Source organism: Homalodisca vitripennis, chromosome 8 (genome assembly GCF_021130785.1).
Source record: "Homalodisca vitripennis isolate AUS2020 chromosome 8, UT_GWSS_2.1, whole genome shotgun sequence".
Taxonomy (NCBI): domain Eukaryota; kingdom Metazoa; phylum Arthropoda; class Insecta; order Hemiptera; family Cicadellidae; genus Homalodisca; species Homalodisca vitripennis.
Window position 1 is genome coordinate 67,207,646 of NC_060214.1, and position 24,338 is coordinate 67,231,983.

Genomic DNA, 24,338 nt, shown 5'->3' on the forward strand with positions numbered 1-24,338 from the left:
AAGTGATTGTGGATGACGATCGCTAAATAGGACGCTGAAAAGTGGTAGTTTAGTCTAATCAAGTGATTGTGGACGACGATCGCTAAATAGGACGCAGAAAACCGGTAGTTTAGTCTAATCAAGTGATTGTGGACGACGATCGCTAAATAGGACGCTGAAAAGCGGTAGTTTAGGCTAATCAAGTGATTGTGGATGACAATCACTAAATAGGACGGATGAACATAATAATCATTGAACACAAACGAGTTCAGTATCATTGTATATGTGCCAAAAACTTGACGGAGAAAGAAAGAAGAGAAGTCCAGAAGTAGAAGTGAGCGGAATAAATAATAGGGAGAGGAAATGATAAATACGTAAAAGGCGCACATAAGATAAACATGTGTAAATACAAACTTCGAAACCTGGTTAATTCGAATCGGTTAATTGATTCAATTATCCAATCGACCATTTGCGGAGGGCAACAAGACAAGTGGGATACACGACTAGCGCTCGGCTACAAATCAAAACTAACCGAGGAGCGGCGAATAGTTGGCCGCCGCCCGAACCGTTTGTTACGTCCGGTTGGCAGAGATAGCTCCGTAGTAGAGTCGTGTGCTCGTGAGGTTGCCAGCACGGCCACTTACATCGGCACTTCGTTGAGCGCTTTGTAGCGAATTCCCATCTGAAAACTGCTCATTCTACAACCAACCGTTTCCGACAGAGTGTCTTCCATTTTGACGAAAACCTCCCTTTCAAAACGGTCATAAGTAAATTGTCGATAGAATCTGGCAATGGAAAAATGTTCTGAGAGTACTGTTTTAGTTAGATAGTAAGGATAGTAAGATTCCGGTCAAATGGCATCGTTATATGTGACCGGAATCCTACTATCCTTTCAAACCATCCTTCGTCAATTGCAAATTATAAAACATGTTGACTTGCCTACAGTTCAAAAAAAGAAGTAAGGGCGTATTTGCCAAGGATATTTAGGATGCAGCCTAACCAATAATAGATGATAATCACTGAATAGATCGTCGGATGATCAGTGTAATCTAATCAATGGTAGGTACATAATCTAATCAGGTGATAATTGCTCAATGGAACGATGATAAAGGCCAGTGTAATCTAATCAATTTTGTGGATGACACTGACGAAAAGAGATGATGATAAACACCCGGATAGTCGCTGAGTACATTGTACATATCCTCTGTAGGATAACGATTATCATATCCGTTAGCTTATATATTTTTATCTTTTAATCTTTGGTGTGTATTTTTTTACTTGCGGACATCGTCATTAATTGTAAGAGTTTTTACGGAATCATAATAGGTACACCTGTTGAGAGTACCGTCCTTATAACTAGCATTGAACGCTAATAAATTGTACTATCGCGTTTATTAATCCTAATTTCATAAAACGCCCGTTGCGAGAACAACGTAATAGAATCCGGGTACATTCTGTACAATGAATGAATGAGCTCTGAAGGAGATGCTCTCCGATGGGTATCCCAGGGCCCGAAAGATGCGAGGTTCATTAGCCGACGACCTTCACCCCCCTCCCCCTCCCCTTACATCACCCGCCAAGGCGGTCATTTCAAGCATTTCCTCCGCACGGGACCGGACGAACGCCACAGGGTGACTCAGCCTCTCAGGAATGTTACATTCCCACAGTCCGGCCGGCCCACGTCTTCAATCTGAATGTAATCCAGTTTTGGGTTGTTCCACTATCTAGTCCGCACTGCTATACTTCTTCGTCCTCTTCATGTGAAGTACTGTATGTCATTGACGACGGATGATTTGAAAGTATAATAGGATTTCGGCAGTTTGCCATCGTTATATGTTTCAAAAATAACACAACGTTTTGAGTGTTGGATTCTGTTCTCTTCTTCAATTTGGGGCGGGAGGGGGAAATTGACGGCCACCTTGATTTTAGCCCCATTAGAACTATGTTAAACTTTAAACACAATTTTGATCTTATTTTTATAGTACAATAATTATGAGAGAAATCTCATTTTATAGATGTAATTAGGTAACCAAATGATGTTTAATTTCATCGATTTTGTTGTTTATTTTTTTTTTTAACTCAAACTTATTGATATATATCATCGTTTAAATACTCAAAACGTGTACTTACTACACAAAAAAATCATTTGAATGCGTATCCGTCATACCTTTAAAATGAAGATCTGTCACAAGTGTTGAACATTGTCGTTATGGATCAAATTTAAGGTCGTTTATCTACAGTCGGTTCTTACGGTATAAGGCAAGCATTTATAAAAATTAGTTAATTAAAATTTTAATTTTTTCTACATTCTTACCTTTATGTCTTAATTTTTCTTCCCACCTGAACATCCTGATCTATCCTGTTACAATTAGTGTTCGTAACATAAACTTCTTCCTTTGTGCGTTAAAGTTTAACTTTATCCAAGGGTCCTGGTCCTTTTCAGTAATATACGATTAATTTGCTTGTTGTTTACTTTTTAATTATTGACAATTTAGACTGGGTGGTTGAATCAGACATTCTTGATTTCTGTAAATTGTTAGTGTTTATTATTTGTCAAATTTCATTAGTGGCGTCGATTGTGAATTTAAGTCAATAATCATTTCACGATATGCAATGCACTGTTTGTAACAATGTAAAGCTTTCACGCTTTCACGGCCCATTGTCTGGGTTTTAAAAGAGTAAATCGTTTAATGATGTTCAGGATTTTGTATATTATTGTATAAGCCTTTAAGATTTTAAATATACAACATAGTTACAACAAGTATACAACATAGTTGTTGGATTTTACATATCCAACATAGTTTCGATGTCAGATTAGTCATTTCCGTGAGTGGTGATACAAAGAAGTGTAATCTGAGAACGGCTTCCTAGAAAATCCACGTGAATAAATAGTCTTCTGTGGTCTGCTGGATAATTCTAGCAGACTTTTACGTTGGTGGAGTGGAACGTGGGCAGAACAAATAAAGAGATTAATTATCAGAAGTATCTATTGTAGCTCTACTTCCTCTTAGGGCTAGAAGGATTGTAAGAGGATTGACGCCCAGTCCAGTAGGCGTAACCAGGACCTTTACTGTCACAGGACTGGGTTTTATTGATAGTTAACTCGAAAATCTCTGTACACTGAGAAATAGATTTTTTATGCACTTGTCAATCCCACCCGTGCAATTAGATATAGTCTTGGAACTCCCGGTTCAAAATTTCGCAAATACAAGCAACAAAAAATCCATGGAATTGCCATAAACCTTGTCATTACTGAACTATTATTTTTATATGCCCACAAAATACTTTTAGATTTCTCTTCAAAAGTATCCTTTGAGAACACCGCATTTCCCACGCGGGTTTTCAATTAATTAACGTTGCAAAACATGCGGCGTTCTCATAGTTGGCAGTTTAGATATACTATTCAATATTTTATTTCTAATTTAATCTGCAATCTTTATTTCCCTGAGTGTACTTATCATTAATTTTTATCAAGTGAAAAGTGTATTCCCATTCTATTTTGTTATTGGCCAATAACCACGACTTGTTGACAGGTTGGTAACTATTGTTCCCATCAATATTATTTGCAACCTCCCCTCCCTCTTCACCACCAATGAGTCATAACTGCTAACAGTAAAAGCGTCATCGAATAAATTCCCCTTTCACTCATCTTTGACATTTGAATATTCATGTTAAGTTGTTAAGCTCAAAGTGGATTAGCCGTAACGAAAGTTGTGACTTTTTGACAATATTGCTGTGCGATCGATGTAAAGCGCCCAATTCGAAGAAGTATCCGCCAATCAGAGCAAATTAGTTGGAAGACTGACGCGGAATAATTGAACAGAAATTGATCGTTGATGACCGAAGGAAGCTGTCAGAAGATATTGATTTCAGGACGGCACAAATTATTGGGTAATTGAAAATTAATTCAATCGACTGAATGGAGATTAGCGCTTGACGATGTGGCAACAGCGCGCGCACGACCCACGCGGCAACAGCGCACACCGCGCTCAGCTCACTTCCCGTGTCACTTCACGTAATTAGATTAACACCCGATCACATTAATATTAATAGCTCCTTCTGGGTAATTTATTAAATTGCCCCGCACAAGAATGAAACGTTCAATTACGCCTGCGGAGTGGTCATAATTATTATTTTTATCGCGGACACTCGGCTCTTGTCCGATAATGCTGTGTAAAGATTGATAACTCGTGTACCACTTACGGACGTTGTTGATTGGACAATTTTCTCGCCGTAATTGAGGGTAGTACGGTGTCAATTGAATTCTCTCCACTTTCCGTGTAAGTGGAATAGTTTCTTTGTGTTACAAATTAGTGTCCCGAGATTGCATAACCGTCCAGCGTCCGTGTTGCTGTGTTTTGTAACCATTTATCTCTCAGGTGAATGCTGCTGATTTGTTGGCGGCGCATAAAAATGCCTTGCTCGGGGCGAGAATTGAGCACCGGCATGATAAAGTGCGCGCAAACTACTCAGCCGGCTAATTTATCGCTTATTTATCGACCTTTAATATGCCAATAAATGTTCTCATGGTGAAGAGTGAATTATGGTGGATTATTTTATTCGATTTAGTCTGTTTGCGTTCAATTATATCAAAATATTAAATAGAAAGTCGAAAAAAGTTTCGATTCGTGGACGCGAGACTTCGCTCGGGACCAGGAAACCCGATCGTCCAGGGCGAGAGGACAGCGCAGTGGTGAGCGGTGTCCCGAGTCCTGGCACCATCGGAGACGCGTGGGACTACAGGTGGTGGACAAACAAGTTGACCCGCGCATGCGCGCCGCTACTCTCTTTAACTTTTTAACCTCTTTATAACCTTAACACTTTCCCTCCCTTAGCTGTAGTGCCGAAGTTTAAAGTTGTCACCTTCGCTGCTTGTCCTACTTGAATGGATAAAATAACATTTATTTGAATAAACCATACAATGTTTTGAAGCCAACAACCGAACGCTGTATTAACCAGATTTTCGATTAACCTAATTACCTCTAGCGTCAATATTGTACAATATCCTCCTTATCAGCTTTATAAATAGTCGATGTATTGCAACCTGTATTGTTATCGCAGAAATATAAAATTGAGATGCTTTTGATATTGCTAAAAAATTCAAAATGTTATTTGTTACATCAATCGAGGGTAAAATCGCAGATGAGTGTACATATTAATATTCTAAACAAGATCCTTGAATGTTTATCTCCATGTAAAATCGCGCGTTTTATAGGAAATCATAATAAATTACATTGTTGTTTTACAAGCTAAACGCAATATTTGAAAATAGTGGTCTTTTCTACATTTTAAACTACTCTGTTTACTTCATTTTAAAAATAATTGAGTATTTTTCACTTTATATATATATGTATATATATATATATATATATAAAGATTTATATATATATATATATATATATATATATATATATATATATATATATTTAAGATTTATAGTTTGTACATTCATATACAGTTTCCGCGAGTTAGTTCTGTTGTAGCTGCAAGTAGCTAACAACTGTGTGTGTTTGTGTTAAATTGTAAACACACAACGGTACGGGACACGCGGGGTGTGTCGCTATGTTAATAACTCTGTGCAAACTGTCATGTTGTGGACGGCCGGCGGCGGTGTCGCGACGCTGCGGTGGTTGTACAACCAATTTTACAAGCAATCACTTCAGCGTGCGACGCTCATGGTGGGTCCTATTTTATAACAATAGTCGCGTTGTTGTGCGTCCCACACGTGTGTCGTTTAAAATTGCACTTCATGGAGGTTCCGAACCTAGGTAACGTCAGTAGAGACTTCGAGCAAACAACGTGTGGCCAATTAGCATTTCATTGTTCGGTTCATACAAATTTAGAAACTGGGGGGGTTCGTTTTCATAAATAGTCTGAGCGTTAGCGAAGCGTACCCATAATGAAAACAAACCGTTGTAGGCTATATGTATATGATATATAGAGATACCATAGTTCGTTTACTCACGCGTAACTTTACCGTACACAAATTCCTATCGGTTTACAGCGTTCTATTCGGCTCTAAGTAGGACATCGGAAAAATTAGGAAAAAACCGATAATTTTAACTTTTAGAACGGTCGTAATGGGAATCCATTGTAAAGATGAAGCGAAACCATTATAAAAATAAAAATTAAAAATTGTAACGAGTGTAAACAGTCATAAAGTAATAACGTGACAGTGCTTTGGTTAGTGGATTGGCAACAGAATGTGTCTTGAGGATCAACTGTTTTATAGTAAACAAAAATTTAATTTTAATCCTTTCCACGGTTTGTCTCCATTTAGACTGTGCCTTATCTCTGCTTTATCTCATTTGTGTCACACACACTGACTATATAGTACTACAGTGTAGGTAAAGAGTTAAGATTAGGATTGGAATTTTGGAACACCATGGGACAGAGCCCAACTATAGGGTGTATATTATAAATTCACACAAAGCACAAATCATGTAGACCTTTATATGGATACCAAATGTGTATATGAAATAATATTTTTAGATAACTAAATTTGCTGTAGAAAAATCTATAAGTTCTTTTAATAATAGAGATATTTAAATAGGGATGAAACGTTGAAGTAGAAAACTAGAATTTGGAGTACTAACAAAAATGTCTACTGGAGTAGCATCATTGACTGCTCAATGAGCACCGTGCCTTCAGGATAGTGCACTCACTACCTGATACATGACATTCCAAACTTAAGAGTCAGTGAGGTACAAGTGCATTACCCTAGGTGAGTTACAGCGGCGTTTGCGGCGTAAATTCAATAAACGCCGTTGCAGCAGCGAGGCAGGGGACATATGTGTCGCGGGACAGGGGTCCCGGGGTGTGGGGTCCTCTTCTCGCATGAATACATTAACCCAGATCCCCTCCCCGCCGTGGTCGGTGGGCGGGGGTGGGGGAGAGAGCCACCCTCCACACTTTTTATATCTGCAAACTTTGATTGGTGTACTTGGAAACACCCTAATTTGAATTCATACAAGAACGCTGGCTCCGCTCGCACTTTGAAAGAGTTTTTATCGGGCGTTGTTTACTTACCGGTTTGTTTATTTTTCGGTTTGTCCTCTACTTTATACTTGATCTTTATTCCTTTAACACGAAGTGCTAAAAGGACAATAATGTGAGCTACATTGTGTGTAGAGTGAATACATTGTAAGTGTGTAGTGAGTTGTGTTATTATCTGAGGTCAACTGATTTATTGTTTATCAGTGATAATTAATAGCCCAGTGATAAGCGATAACCCTTTAACGTAAGTGCTTGTAAAATAGAAAACATTGGTAATGCCACTGAGAAATGTGGGTATTCAAAATCGCTAACTGAAAGAATTCTATTTTCTACAGTGCGTATAAAAATGTGACTGGAGAGTCACAAAAATATTTGTTCTGTAATAACTTATTAAGATCCTTCTTAATTTGTATTTAACTTTAAATTAGTAAAATTTGTTACTTACGCATTTTTATTTATATACGCCTTAATGATAATAAACCTTTTTAATTAAATATAAATTGAGAAATTGACATTTTCCTTAATATTATTTTCTTTACAATATTACATTTTTATCAGTACCAATGTATAAATTGCTGGGGATTTATTTCCTATAAATACTGTAAGAAACTCACATTTGTATCTTCAGCAAGTTTTATTTGCGTCCGGTGACGAAATTTTATCTAAATTTCTACTTTTCGTTTATAACTCGTCGAATATAACTTATTTTATATTCTAAAATTAAGTAAGAAGTTATCTTAAGACTATGACTCCGTTCGGAATTTAAAAACAACATACCCAACCACCTTATTTACTGTAATTATTTACTGTGGTGAATTGTATTTGTAAGTACAGTACTTGCATCCAGCGTATCATTCCTATCCAATTCTTGCTCCACTTTCTTTTTGTTCTGTTTTGTTGGCAATGTAAAAAGTGTCCTACTTGACAACCCCATACTAGGTCATTCAAGATTTCTTCAGCAGAATCCACAGCACGATGGCGCATGATAACTTTTTCTGTGACACAAGAACCGGTCTCTTGTAATAATGTTTCTTAGAGAGCTAGCTCTTGAGTTTTTAGCCCTCAACTTTTATTAGGCGATTCTGTGTTATAGGTTTGACACTGGTCAATTTTTTAGACCTTCAGAACTAAAAATTTTAGGCTAATGTCGTAAGAATGAATGTCTTCTGAATTTTTTTTAAGTACTGAAATGTTATTACCATGCTTGTGTTTTTGAGTTTCGAGCACATATTTCCAATATTTACTACAATTTGTTTATTCATTTTAACACCATATACAACTGTACAGTTCTAAAACTACAATACATGTAGGAGCTCTCGTTTGTCATGGAAGTATAAATTAATTTGTTTACATAATTAGCTTTCCTTCATACATTCCATCCCGTTTTTATATTTTACAACCTGTTTTTATAACTCGACTTCCAACTGATTTACACATTCATACTATGGATAGTAAAGTATTATACATTATTTAATTTTTAATTCTTTTTTTATTTGTACGTTCTTTTTTTAAGGAGGAATCCGTCTTCTTTTCAAGCCCTATTCTGTCCGTCCTAATAGGCCTGAGCGAGGATCTTTTCAAACACAATAAAGGGAAGAGTTGATACTGTAAAGTTCAATGGTGTTCAGAAAAGTTTGTGGTTCTTTAGTTCATTGTGACCAACATTACACTACTAAATGTAGGTTCACAAAAAAAATTTGTTACACATTTTATGCAAAAAGTCTGCAAATTGCAAAAGACAATAAACTACCGGTTCCACGTTAAAGATTAATTACGGTTACGTTTTAAACCGTAATAATTTTATAACTGTGCTAGAGTGAAATGGGAGCATGCGATCAGAAGGGAGGACAATTACAATTATGATTCAACATGCCCATAAGGAGTTTTAATTAACTTGGCAGTGTATTGGACAAAAAGAGACAAAACAGAACAACATCCGAAGACGGGGGAACTAACAAGAACAGAGTTAACCCAGTTCCGACCCTCCCTCTCAGCCTCCTCCCCCCATCCTCAACCCCTCCCCCCCGCAACACCATCGAGCAACTACCCCTTGTAGAGCACTTCAGTTTCTGCACACTTTTATCGCTACGGCTTCACCTTTTACTCATTCATTCGCGATCGACTCCCACGGCACTTCACTCCAGTTGGCTCTTTACGGCATCGTTTACGATTTAATGGGAAATCCCCACGGCCGATTAATCTCGGTTGGAATTTTTATGGCTGTTTCACAGTGACAACCTCTAGTGGTCTATTCGTCTAGACGATTTGTTCTGGGCCACTGACTTATTGCGTGTGACAGTTTTTGTCTAGCTGATATAACTTTTTTGCTGTCCTATCTTTCGCTTTATATATTTATTTATATAATTTTTTTATTGTTGTTACTGTTTTGAGGCGTTCTCCTTGTGTAGTAAAACTCAAGTCCGTCCTCATGGGCCACTGGCCTGTGCGAGGATCTTATCAAACAGAATAAAGGGGAGTGTCGATTAAGTACAAGGTTGATGGTACTGATAAGAAGTGCTTCGGTTACTGATAGGATTTGAACCTGTGCTATCTCTAATTTAGACCCAAAGTCCAACGTCTTGGACCGCTCGACCATCGGCGGCACACCCAATGTACATTTTTGCTGTTTGTATGGCTTTCATAGAAACCAATGTTACTATAATTTAAGTAAAATAAAATTGTCAAATATTTAATTTTTAATTCGTAAATATTATAACCACTGGACTTGGTTTTGGACAGGCGCACAGGAGGTTAAAACAATGGAGGTATCACATTTAATTGAGTAACTAGTGAGTACTGTATAGTCAAATATAATAAATGAATGAACGACAAACACGGAGAGGGGGGGGGGGCGCAAACAGTACAATATGTACTCGTCATCGTGGTCACGACATGTACGAGATAAAGTGTTTACTGACTATCAAATTAACAATGGGTGGGGGAGGGAGGGGGTGTACTGGCTGTCTTTACGTTTACCCTCCAATAATACATAGCTATAGAAGATACACGAGTTTATATTAATATTGTACACAATATAATCCATTAGCGTTTGTAAATAAACGACTGGCCTCTCTATTGACGTCTATGTTTATGCATGCTACAAAAAGTGGACAGAACAGTATTGATTCAGCCGTAAATAAACGCGTTGACGCGATCAAAATGACATTTCAACTTGCGGAATTGCTTTTGGAGTGTTACTAATGGAATGGCTATTTTCGTCTTGTGACTTTTTCCTGAAGTATTCATTCATTCATTCAAGTGCAATTGACAAGAATGTAAGGCGACACGGTTTTGTCTCAGACTAATGAATATTGTGTCAACGATGTCTATTTGTCAGCTATTCTGGTACTTATTAATCAAAAGTGGATACTTTGATGTCCAAAACATGTAATATTTGGTATTAATCTAAAATGTACAGGACAATTAAGGCAAGATGTTGATGGAGTGTTAAACTTAAATAATGTGAATTATTTTGTAGAAATTTTTATCATTCCTGTCCTGTAGGGTGTTAATTGTACAATCGTGTCGTTTATTACAAACTAGCTATGTAATAAAATTGTAATCTAAAACAATTATTTTTACGTAGTTTGAAACAAATCAAAATTTGGAAATATGTTATTTTTCGTGATGGATACGATGTATACATACGATTGACTCACTACGCGTGCGCGTGTTTTTACATTATACAATATGTGTCTCCATTTATATATAATCATCGGACGGACCTGTTTGAACATGAAACTTGTAAACGTTTTGACGTTTCCACTGATGTTGAACTTCCACATGAGCAGAGCTCACACAGGTCTTGTTATTCTCAGAAGTCGCAAATTCAATTACTAATAGAACGTTGAGTGCTACACGAAGAGAACGTTAAGAATTTCAAGTAATTTTTATACCGTGCTTCTGTAAAAAGTAATTTAGGAAAGTTAATTAAGTGAACGCGGTAAATGAGCTACTAATTTCTCCCTGACTTACCATTTTAATTTATTGTCATCCTTGGGATTCTTCCCTCTGTCGTAGTGTACCTTATAGCGTCGGAATAATTTGATTTTCGTTAGGTGTTTATAAAATGCTATGTAGCGTATTTGTGTAGTTCATCAAAAATTTACACATGAGTGATTTCAGAACCGTATTACGTCGGTAGGAATACAAAAATATTCGAATTGTTTGGAAGTCGAACTATAAAGAAATCGATAGTAATTCCTTGCTAGAGGTTCGACTGCGACTGCCGCAGGTTTGGAAACAAGGGACTGACGCTAGGCGTGGTAGTGAAAGTACAGCTGTCGGCCGGTTATGTAAGTACGTGTGAAAGTGGCAAGGTTATGGGGTGACCCACATCCCATTATACTCCTAGCCGCGGATAGTTCACCGCTGTACCGGGTTAATGGTTCTACTCTGGTTAGTGAAACTTTACGAGTCGCTTGGGCGATACGTCGGTACTTCTTCATATCGTACATCCCATTATACTCCTAGCCGCGGATAGTTCACCGCTGTACCGGGTTAATGGTTCTACTCTGGTTAGTGAAACTTTACGAGTCGCTTGGGCGATACGTCGGTACTTCTTCATCATAGCGTACATCCCATTATACTCCTAGCCGCGGATAGTTCACCGCTGTACCGGGTTAATGGTTCTACTCTGGTTAGTGAAACTTTACGAGTCGCTTGGGCGATACGTCGGTACTTTTTCATATCGTAGGCTACATCCCATTATACTCCTAGCCGCGGATAGTTCACCGCTGTACCGGGTTAATGGTTCTACTCTGGTTAGTGAATCTTTACCAGTCGCTTGGGCGATGCGTCGGTACTTCTTCATAGCGTACATCCCATTATACTCCTAGCCGCGGATAGTTCACCGCTGTACCGGGTTAATGGTTCTACTCTGGTTAGTGAAACTTTACGAGTCGCTTGGGCGATGCGTCGGTACTTCTTCATATCGTACATCCCATTATACTCCTAGCCGCGGATAGTTCACCGCTGTACCGGGTTAATGGTTCTACTCTGGTTAGTGAAACTTTACCAGTCGCTTGGGCGATGCGTCGGTACTTTTTCATATCGTACATCCCATTATACTCCTAGCCGCGGATAGTTCACCGCTGTACCGGGTTAATGGTTCTACTCTGGTTAGTGAAATCTTTACGAGTCGCTTGGGCGATACGTCGGTACTTCTTCATAGCGTACATCCCATTATACTCCTAGCCGCGGATAGTTCACCGCTGTACCGGGTTAATGGTTCTACTCTGGTTAGTGAAATCTTTACGAGTCGCTTGGGCGATGCGTCGGTACTTCTTCATATCGTACATCCCATTATACTCCTAGCCGCGGATAGTTCACCGCTGTACCGGGTTAATGGTTCTACTCTGGTTAGTGAAACTTTACGAGTCGCTTGGGCGATACGTCGGTACTTCTTCATATCGTACATCCCATTATACTCCTAGCCGCGGATAGTTCACCGCTGTACCGGGTTAATGGTTCTACTCTGGTTAGTGAAACTTTACGAGTCGCTTGGGCGATACGTCGGTACTTCTTCATATCGTACATCCCATTATACTCCTAGCCGCGGATAGTTCACCGCTGTACCGGGTTAATGGTTCTACTCTGGTTAGTGAAACTTTACCGAGTCGCTTGGGCGATACGTCGGTACTTCTTCATATCGTACATCCCATTATACTCCTAGCCGCGGATAGTTCACCGCTGTACCGGGTTAATGGTTCTACTCTGGTTAGTGAAACTTTACGAGTCGCTTGGGCGATACGTCGGTACTTCTTCATATCGTACATCCCATTATACTCCTAGCCGCGGATAGTTCACCGCTGTACCGGGTTAATGGTTCTACTCTGGTTAGTGAAACTTTACCAGTCGCTTGGGCGATGCGTCGGTACTTCTTCATATCGTACATCCCATTATACTCCTAGCCGCGGATAGTTCACCGCTGTACCGGGTTAATGGTTCTACTCTGGTTAGTGAAACTTTACGAGTCGCTTGGGCGATGCGTCGGTACTTCTTCATATCTCGTACATAAGTGGCTTTTACAGGGGGTCGAGCCACGCGGTTGGAAGTGTTACACGAAAACACGATAAAGTGAAGTTGGTTTAGATAAAAACGAGATCAGATGTGTTTAAATAGTTCGTCCTTGCACACGCTGGGGGAAATCTACGGTTGTTGGTAATAAAACGATAAAGCAATTATGATGTTACAAACGTAGTTTCCATAATACTGCTTTACAGGATTTCGAATAGTTTTAAGGCGTGTGATTGTTTGTTAAACAATGGCTGTTGCTTGTTGGATGACAAACAAACCCAATCTTTGAAGCGTGTAAAATGTTTTTGTTTAATGTTTGACACAATTTCTTTTCTTGTTCTACGGTATTCCTTAATTTGTGTTTAAAAACAATTTAGGCAAACTCATTGTTGAAATAATATGTACATACTGCCCTTAAACAAGTTTCATATTTTCTACAATCTGCTAAATATTGTTTACACGGGAATTGTTCTAGTGTTGTCCGTGTTTATTCTCGAAATAATAAAATAATAATGGTCCGCATTACATTGGCCGCCTCCTTGAGTCACGTATAGAATTAAAAGGTTATATAAAGGCTAGGTTTGCTGTACTACTTTAGTTACGATATTTACCCGATAAGAAATACTCAGCGAACATGTAATAGTTGTATGCAAATTCTGTTGGCGTTGACAACCTCAGTATTGAATATGCAAAGAAACCGTTTTTTAAAATAATTTCACTTACCAGTCCAGGGGAGGCAATTTGCATTTAATAAGTAAACTTAGACTGGGGTTATTGAATATTATATGAAATATTTATATTTCACGAAGAACTGGGTTGTGTGCTATTAGCCTATTTATCGAAGAACTAGGTTGTGTGCTATTAGCCTATTTATAGAAGAACTGGGTTGTGTGCTATTAGCCTATTTATCGAAGAACTGGGTTGTGTGCTATTAGCCTATTTATCGAAGAACTGGGTTGTGTGCTATTAGCCTATTTATCGAAGAACTGGGTTGTGTGCTATTAGCCTATTTATCGAAGAACTGGGTTGTGTGCTATTAGCCTATTTATCGAAGAACTAGGTTGTGTGCTATTAGCCTATTTATCGAAGAACTAGGTTGTGTGCTATTAGCCTATTTATAGAAGAACTAGGTTGTGTGCTATTAGCCTATTTATCGAAGAACTAGGTTGTGTTCTTATGCAGTGCAAATTGGCGTTCGACTCCTGGACCATAAACATTGCCCAGTTCTAAAATAATAGTATAATTAATTATTGGTAACTGGTGAAGCTGTGTGCTAAAATTCGTCTATGTTCTCTATGTTATTATTCGAATGGACCAGAAACTACAGCTATGTTGAATAAACTAATACGGTAGGTACGTTGAGTGTATAATTACTACATTGAAAAATGAGTCATGTTATTAATTAATTTAATCAAGGTTTCCTGCACTATGTTGAAGTAGGGTCCTTGGATAACTATTCACTCCATTAATTTGTAGCCCATTATATTACATCAGCTGTTTAATTATAATATGTGACGTCATCGCCAATAATATCGGCATTCAATTATGTATTGGTCACGTGTACAAGACAGCTCGATTAACCTATAAATCGTGTGTAATATTGTTTACTTTTCATTTGGGTAAATCAGTAATGTATATTGCACTTCAGTGTTAAAGTCTTGTTGATTGAGTTGCTTTATCTATGGCAGTGTTGTAATAATAATCTCGTAACGCCGTACAGTGATGTTGTGACCCATTCATTGTCATTACTGGCAGTAATAAAACAAGATTGTTGGGTCATTCATTAGCAGTTCTCTCAGCCTGAGATTTTAACGTTAATTCCATTGTTCCAGGCGGTCATGTATTTATTCAGTTTATAATTTTATTTTATTGGTTGGGCAATATTCATATTCTTTGTTTATAGTGTATTATTTGATGCTGGTTAGTTCAGAAGTATAATATAAAAAAGTTTGAAAAATAACGATTTCGTAAAAAGAAAACATTAAAGTATATGTGATTTTCTTAAATTATATGCTATTAAAACATACGATTTCCTTAAACCCTTACGTTACCTCTTGCCATAGCCATAACACTTAGGCATATTGTAAAAATTTCACCTTTTTAATATTCAACCGTTTTTATTTGCGCCTAGTTACAAAATTATAGGCACGTACATTTCCTGGTTTAAATGCATGTAATTTTTTACATGGAGTGCACAAAAATATTTCTACTTTTTCTGTACTCGGGGGAGCCATTTTAAAGATCTCTGACATCACTTCACCTCAATAAGTAATATTTAAGATTTTTTTGTTTTTTACAATAAGTATACTCTAATGTACATGTAAATATATTATACATGTCATTTTAAAATATTCATTGTAGTAAATTGTAAAATTACGAAGTAGCCTATTCATATAATATGAAGCCTGCGATAAGTTTTTGGAATTATTAATTAATGAAAAAGATAAACAGTTAAAATAATAATCTACAGTAGTTATTTGCATTCTCAATAATAGTGCTTATGACCAAAGGGATTCTAACGTTTTTTTTTTAAATTATAGCTGCCTCCGCTCAAAGTTGTATTAGTATTGAATTCGTTAACGTGTTCGCATAAGTTGTTTATGTACGGTTTTGTTCGTAGAAAAAAAAACAGAATAATTAATTGCTTTAAATAATAATATCAAGTCAAGCGAGAATTACGAAAGTAAAGTTGGATCACTCGGTACATAAATAACTCGCGTGTTTTCGCGCAGCAGTAACTCGCGGGGTTTTAATTAAGAAGAGAGAGATCCTTGTCAAAGCGTGTTCTAACCGGATTAGTACAAATCGATAAATAATTCATTTTGGCGCCGGTCCAAGACTTACCCGTCATCCGTGTGCTGGCCTCGACTGATCTACACGGGACGAGAATGTCACCGGCGACAGGTAATTAACATGTTCAATAATTTATCGGGCGTCGGGTGACAGGGAGGATGTGGGCGACCTCCACCGGTGACCGGTGACCGGTGCAGTGCCAGGTGACCGGTGGGGCCCGGTGGAATGTCACCCACATGGGTACGCGGACCTGTCTGTCAGGCCGGCCACGTAACGGTGTTGTAACGTTCCCTTACTTACCGCGGCCTCGAGGCCTCAACCGGTGCTAGAGTTACATAGCTAACGTTTAATAAAAAGGTTATAATATGGTTTTCCACTAGAGATATGTCGGCGGGAACACACTTTTGTCCAACTCGACGTAAATGTGAACGATGGATGTAAAATGTTCAGGTTTTGCTTACGTGATTGGCTTGGGATTCATTGCTCTTTAAGATAATTTCTCTAAATCCAAAACATAACGAATAAGTGCAGGCATTTTTATTCAAACAGGGTTAAATGAAAAATATGAAACTTTACAGTATGTACGCGTACATTAGGTTTTATTAGTTTACTAGTGTTATATTTATTTTTAAAATTAGGTATTCTGTAAGAAATGATGTATTTTTTAATAACTGTACGGAATTTGATACTTTATTAACCCACGTAATTTTTTCCTGAACACTCTGTAAATATTTCCTCCTAAACAAGTTCATTATAAGATGTTTAGAAATTCTGTTCCAAATTCATACAACTCCTCATGGAATAATGCATTATTTCGTTTATTATGCAGTGTCATCAGGAATTGTATCTAAAGGGGATACAACCAAACATTCATTTAAATACAGGAACGTGCGTGGCATAAAACACACAGTTTTATAACAAAATGTCAATGTTTCCCTACTAGCAGTGTATAGTACAGTGAAGGAGAAGGGTTTGCTTATCCAGGCTTCCAACATCTGCTGATGTTGCCACTCCCCCGTCACAAGGCCGTAGTTAGTGAGGGGTCTAAGGGGTCCAGATCCCCTCCCCAAATTTTCAATTACTTTTTTAGTAAACGATTATTATTAATTAAATAATTCAGTATTGCTGACATGTACTCCTGAAAGATCGTCCTCAACAAAGAAACGGATTAAGAACTTTTTAAGGAACAAAATGGGCCCTACTGTCTTTCCCAATACTCATGTAGCCTCTCATTCCAACAAAAGGTTGCACTTGTTGGCTATAAACAAATTGAAATGGTTCACTTGTTAATTACCATTTTACGAATTAGTGTATTACACGACACACTTTGGTAGACATCTTTCCCTAAGCATTGTACATATAGAAATGTTTCCCCTTCCCATCTATCTAACTTTCATCTTGCCTTATTTTCTCGTATATCACACACTACTGTAGTCTATGATGTCTTCTGGACCCTCGAATACGTGGGACTGGCCCCTCGGCTTCCTCACTATATAAACTAACTTTTTACCCCGATAATAACTTCCGAAAATTTATCAAATATTTGAAAAGTACAACAAAAATAAGATGAACAATACTAAACAAGGGCAAATTTGATTAAAAACAGTGGCGAGGTAATCTTCCCAAAAACGACTCGCAAGATTATTCTGATCTGGCAATCGAACAAGTAATAAAATTTTATCTATTTCATTACATAAAATAGGGGTGTGTTTAATTTGTTCCAGTCGTTTTAAAATGGCAAACTTGCAATCGAAGATTCCACTATAGAAAACCAACCAATACAATATCTGATCACTTACCACTACAGTTAGGTATCATACTAATTGGTGCAATTCTAGAATCCATTAAATTTGAAATCAATTCAGAGCTCTTCGAACCTGATGGGTTTTACTGTACCTACTGTCTAGTATGCAGCTATATTTTGGTGTACTAATTAAAACAACAAAAAAAGGTCGACCTTTATTCAAGAAACGAATGCTTCTGATGCACACGTATAATAAATATTGATGATTGTTATTGAAGAATGTACAATATAGTGATCATATCATTAGTGAGAAAACTATTCGTTGATTAAAAAAACTGTTGTGTAAATACATTTAAATATAGAATCGTAATTAAAAAGTTATTAAACGCCGAATAGCTTCAATGATATTCATTATGCATGCCAATAACATAAATTAATGTCGGGGCCAATCAACGGTCCAGCTACTCTACATTGGACGTTATTAACATCTCATCTAATTACAATATGCAAATGATTAACGTGCGCATGCGCCGGGGTCGGTACAAGTGGGTTATTCGATATCCTCTGCAGCGCTGACTATCATAGCGTCCTGGTTCCGGTAATAATTAATTTAGTTGTCTCCATGTACAGTACTATCAGTTGGTTCATGTTGGAAAATCGAGTTTGTTGTAACCGCATTAACATATTATCGGAAACACAACACGATTAAGCGGTTGGTTAAGAACCCGACTGGTCCTTTTTTTAAGCGTGCCGTTGTCTGTCTGTCCGCCTAAGCAATAAATCTTAATAGGAAAGTCCTAGAAACTTGGAACTCGGTGCATACTGTATGGAGCTCACGAGTGGAGCACCTACTGTATGGAGCTCACGAGTGGAGCACCTACTGTATGGAGCTCACGAATGAAGCACCTACTGTATGGAGCTCACGAGTGGAGCACCTACTGTATGGAGCTCACGAGTGGAGCACCTACTGTATGGAGCTCACGAGTAGAGCACCTACTGTATGGAGCTCACGAGTAGAGCAGCGGGAGGGATGCGACCTCCGTCTGTCAATCACTTTTCATGCATTTCCAAAAACATTGTTCATGTTAGCCTATTGATAATTTACTTAAGTTTTTTATTAAAACAAAATTATGAATTTAATGTGTAATTACAATAAATAGTTTGACTATATATTTTCTTTAGTACCTAATACAAATTTTATGTTTGCATAGTTTTAATAATATTTTTTTCGGTCGTTGTTTTTATTTTATTTTTGTGTATTATAGTATTTGTATAGGTGAATGTTTGTAAATATTTATATGATTTTATAATTGTTTAGGATTCTTAATTGTATTACTACTTATATAGTTATTAATTTATATCAAACTACATGCACTAAACATGTATTGATAAACACAAATACAAAGGAGTCGGCCGCGCCTTGTAACAGTTACCGCAAGTTAGGAAATTTAGTTAGATCATTAGTTAGTATATATGTAAATAAGCTGTATATGTGTTAAACGTGATCAATAAATTTCAATAGTTCCTGAATAGCGAGTGCTGATTAAATAACAGTATAGCACTAGGTTAACTGTACTGTTAACAACGACTCATGATTTGGCACATGTACACAGTGCGGACAACGAGATAAAATTAGGGTACGCATTCACTATGGTACAGACATGGGAAACACATATTTTTGGAATGGTTAGTACGAGGAATTCCCTAGACTCTACCCCGCTCCCCGAACCCACGTGAGAGAAACAACCTCTTGGTCCAAGGTTGTTAGTCAGTATCGTCAGAAGTTAGGTTAGTCGGGATAAACCACTACTACTAGTCATACTCACAACTTGTGCTCCTTCCATGGGCACGTGAATGATAAAAAGGAACATCTGTCGAGCTACCGATCGCTTTTTCACTAATCCGGGACAAAAGTTACAGCCAGATCGTTAACGTTGTGCCGTAAATCGCGTTGCATTCTGGCATTCGGTACACGAGTCTTTGAAACACCGGGTGCACTACGGTTGAAACCAGTTCCGTGATGGCGTCTTCTCGGAAAACTTTAATTTCGCTTAACGTCCATTATTATATTGTAAATAACGAATTTCACCTCGTTGCGAAATAAAATGACGGTTCATTATTTTGTTTCGGTCTGGCGGGCCGGCGGTAATGGTGCGTTTTTGTTTCAATTTGTTCCGCGATGGTTAGCGCGATAAGTCCTGTACTCTACCCACCCCCTCCCCTCATCCCCTTGACCACTCTCCCACCGACCTTCGCCTCATTGTTCTGGTGACCACCGGCAATGATTATTAGATTAATGTGTGCGTTGGGCGTAATTAGGCCTACCGTCACAGGGTGGCGTGCCCTTTGTCAGGAACACGGTGTCGAGTGTCGAGTGCCTGACTTGAACAGACTTAGGGAAGATCAAATTAATGACTCAAACAAACCTTGAAGACATATTTTTATGTATAAAACCAAGACACGAGCGGGCTTGTACATATTACATTTGCATTTTAAAATTAATACAATCATTACATGAGTTTTATGTGCTCACAAGGTTTATGTATCTGTCCAAATTAAGAACGACAAATTTTAAAGTCGTTCATTTAGCCATTGATGTAATTGTGCAGGCTTGGTGAATGTTGGGTTTATCTCCACTTCGCCTTCCTCTTAGTGCAGCGTCTTGATTTTGACGCTGTCACAAACTTGACTATTGGAATCTGGAGTCATGTTCGTCAGAAGAGATAAAAAAAGTCGCCACCTAGACTACAAAATAATACAAGTACAGGGTTTGTTTAGATTGAAACGAACAGTATGAAAATGGAATTGTTTGGGCCACAACGTACTTTAATAGTTGACATAATTCATTGGACGTAATATTTTATTCAATTTGTTAAATTCAGCTTTCGGAAGGACGGTTAAATTGCCAACCAAAGGCATTTTACTCGTTTGCAATGTACTCAAATAATTTTGGCGATATTTACCGCCATTGCACATACTGTCCAGTGTTGAGGTCGAAACGGTCGTGGCTCTATTCGGGTCATTGGCCCTGATGTAATCCAGATCGTGTCCCAAGCAGAGATTTATTATTACTCTCCCCTGCATTGGAGCTGGTGGAAAGTTACGCTACTTTGTGTCATAGCGAGTTACTTGTAGTCGCGTACTTTGATCAAGAACTGGCTGTACTGTATTTTTAGAGCAAACGTGACGGTTTAGATTTATTTGTGTTCTGAGTTTTCAAAGGCGAGACCTTAACCTCAACCCAAACCCTTAACTATCTTCAGCATTTTTTAATGTTTTTCCATCGATAATCGTTATTTAATATCCACTTTCCAACTTCCTACGTTCGGTACGGTAGTGAGAAAAAGTTGAAACTGGAAATCATATTTTGAATATTCGACGCTGTTTTGCAACTCCACTTTCTGCAGCTCACTTGTAAAGGTTTCCAGTTACCTTCTGGATGGTAAGGGGGTGCAACTTAGTTCCATGCTGTAAACTGGATTTCAGCACAAGATTTCCACGAGGTTCGAAAGCCATGGAAAAATGTGGAAATCCTTTGGCTGTTTTAGTAGGCTACATAGATAATTCATATATACATGTGATACTTGCAAACCATCAAAAAAGTCGATTTGGGGTACCTTTCGAATTCAGTAGAATCGTACTAAATTTCGTACTTTTTTGGTACTTTTTCGTACTAATATTCAAGTTCAAGTTCAAAAATAATTTATTCATTGTAATACAGAACACAGTTTTACATTAATCATTCCCAATGCACCTCGTACGTAATATTGGTGTATTAGCCTTTCATTACCTGTAATGGTTCTTAGAGGATTTGTTTGCTGATCCTTCCGGGTACCTGAGAGAAATACAAACTGGAAGAGTGTCTTTGATCTCTGCTCTTGACAGACCGAGTGTGTTGTCTGATAATCCAGGAGATAAATGAGTTATTTTACACGCTGGATAACACACGCGGCAGCTAGATGGACGGGTGGGCGCAGAAGATGGTAATTGGCCCTAATGGTGCCAACCTAGCAGTGCGAATACTAACCGACCATTTCGCGAGGCACAGTTGGCAGCTCCGGCTCAGCTCATTACCGGCTGTTTTGTTAAGTAGGCATAAAGCGGGTTAACATGCGGACCCCCTTTTAATGAGCTGTCATACAAATCCTTTCTTTCTCGAGTGAGTTTTCATCGTGTGTAAAAAGCGTTACGACCTCGTTTTGTTTGTGACAAAGTTGACAAAATACTATGACAAGTGGCACGCTCACGTAATTGCTTTCTTGGCACTTTGCCAGACGTGCAGTGCGCGCACACCGCGATGCATTGTGCATTACGTTGTAATAATTAAGAGTGTAAGTCTCGTGAGTGTGTTACTACGACCGTCGTAATGGTTGTATACATCCTAAGGTGTGATCGTAAATGATTAAATTATCTTTTAAATAGTCACTGTACAAAATTTGAACAGTTATTGAACATTACGGTATAGAATAATTTACTAATAAAATTAGAGTATTGTATACTGTGTTTAGCTCAAGCGTTTAGAGACGGGAGGAATTAATTTGTCGCTTATTGAATATCGCTCACGAACGAAGCCCTTAAAACAATTCTATTAAAATCACATTTAACATAAACAAACAACTGCGCGGAAACGTATTTTTTACAGTGATGTATACAATCAATCACCATGGCAACGACACGCCCGTCGATTCTTCTCTTTATCCCCATGTTCCCTGTCCTGGACTTACCACAATATTTCCACGATGTCCGGACCACGGAAAGTTCAGGATTTTCACTTTTGACCATGGTTACAGACTGCGCCAACCAGCGTGCAGCTAGGCGAGGGGAGTGTTGTTGCCCCCCAATTCTTGCAAATAGCCTACCCCTCTCGCAATTCGACCTAGTACAGCACGCTTCAAACATTGGCCACAATACAAGGCGCCCCAGCCGTCAGTGACGGTACACCACACAGTATGCCGTGCGTATTTCCATGTGGTCAGGAGAGGAAAGGGTGGCTTGTGCGCATGCGCAAACCGTGATCCGTGTCGGATAGTTCCGTCTGTACTTCCAAATACTGAACGTACTCGGAGAATATGAATCGGTTCGTGATCGTGACGACGTGAAGGTGGTGTGCATCGCGACAGGTGTGCCGTGACACGGGCCTGGTCGTGAACAGTGAGGTCGTGACGCGATGTGGTCAGAGGACAGCAGATTGAGAGATCGCCCTGTGACAGCTCCATTAACAGTGGACTCCTCCTAGTCGACCTTCCCCCAGAACTTAGTCGAGGAGTTGTGCTTACGCAAACTATCTATAAAATAGATATTTAGATGTAGTCGATTACATTGGAATAGATTCCTTTAACTCGTATTACTTGTACGGTGTAGCAATTGATCTTTTCCCATTGGTGTTTTAAAATTTCACATGGTGAGATTTCCGGAAAAAGGTTTTTGGATTTTCTTTGTTTTCAATCCTGTTTTCAACACAAATAAATGAATGTGAGAATTTGAGATAGAAAATTGTGTTCAAATCAAACGAGCGACGTCCACACCTTGCTGCTGAGATGATAAGACGACGTGACGTAACAGCTAAGGACGCCATTAGATTTGTGACGTCACAAGAAAACTGGCATCACTTCCATGTCCTGTCTCCAGTTTTATTTGTTTCCAGAATACTCATGTTCTGGGTTTAAAAATATTACAATCCATGAAAAGGAACTTATACGAGTTAATTTAACTATTGATTGATTAACATTTAAACTCATTTTGTGGATTATTTATCTGAGAAGAATACGAAAATCGCCAAAAATTACAGTTTTGAATGTGTATAAAAATACAGTATAACTTTACTTATTCGTTTACTTTATTCAGGTACAGATATATACAGTACATATTTTTTTTGTAATCGAAGAAGACAAAATTAGAATAGAGTATTTTACCAAATATAAAACTCAAGATACTGTACGTAAAAAATAATAATTAAAATCTACTGGAATACTGAAATGGAAGGTTTTATTCCTTTCAATGAGTGCTGGTACTGATGCAATTTTCTTGCTCGAGGCAATTTTTACGATTCTTCTCGCTTAGGTTTTCTCAACTGGAACCACTTTCATCAGGAGTAACAACCGGTACAGTTTGAGTAGTGAATGTGGTTTCAATTGTTGATCTCAAACGGATAATTTTGGAACAGTTACAGTCCCTTCGGGTTTGCGAAACGAATAAAAGAATATTGTACCGACTTGGCAGGCTTGGTGCAATTTGGAATAATTTCAAGGATGTAGCCAGCGAGGAGATGCAAGGATACAGGACCCCCCAATTTTAAATATTTTCACTTATTTTTTTTAGCAAACTACTATTATTGTTTAAATAATTCAGTATGACTGACATGTACTGCTGAAAGGTCGTTATCAACATTGAAACGGGTCAAGGAACAAAATGGGGAATGAGCTGTGAACTGCAATTGCCTTACTTTACGTGCAATACGGGAAAATATCAGTCTTGACTCCACTCCCAATTTGGTCCTGACTACGTTCTTGAGTAAGGTACTCTCATAATAATTTTGATTTTCTGAAAATTTCTAAACTTGGAAAATAAGGCGTATTGTATTAGAACACACAGGTGTGACTTCCATCTCACAAAATTGCATTACATATATATATTCTAACAGGCTAAGGAAATAGCCTATTAGAATATATATATATATATATATATATATATATATATATATATATATATATATATATATATATATATATGACTTCCATCTCACAAAATTCCATTACATATATATTCTAACAGGCTAAGGAAATAACAGGCTTGGGCTAATTGCTGAGCG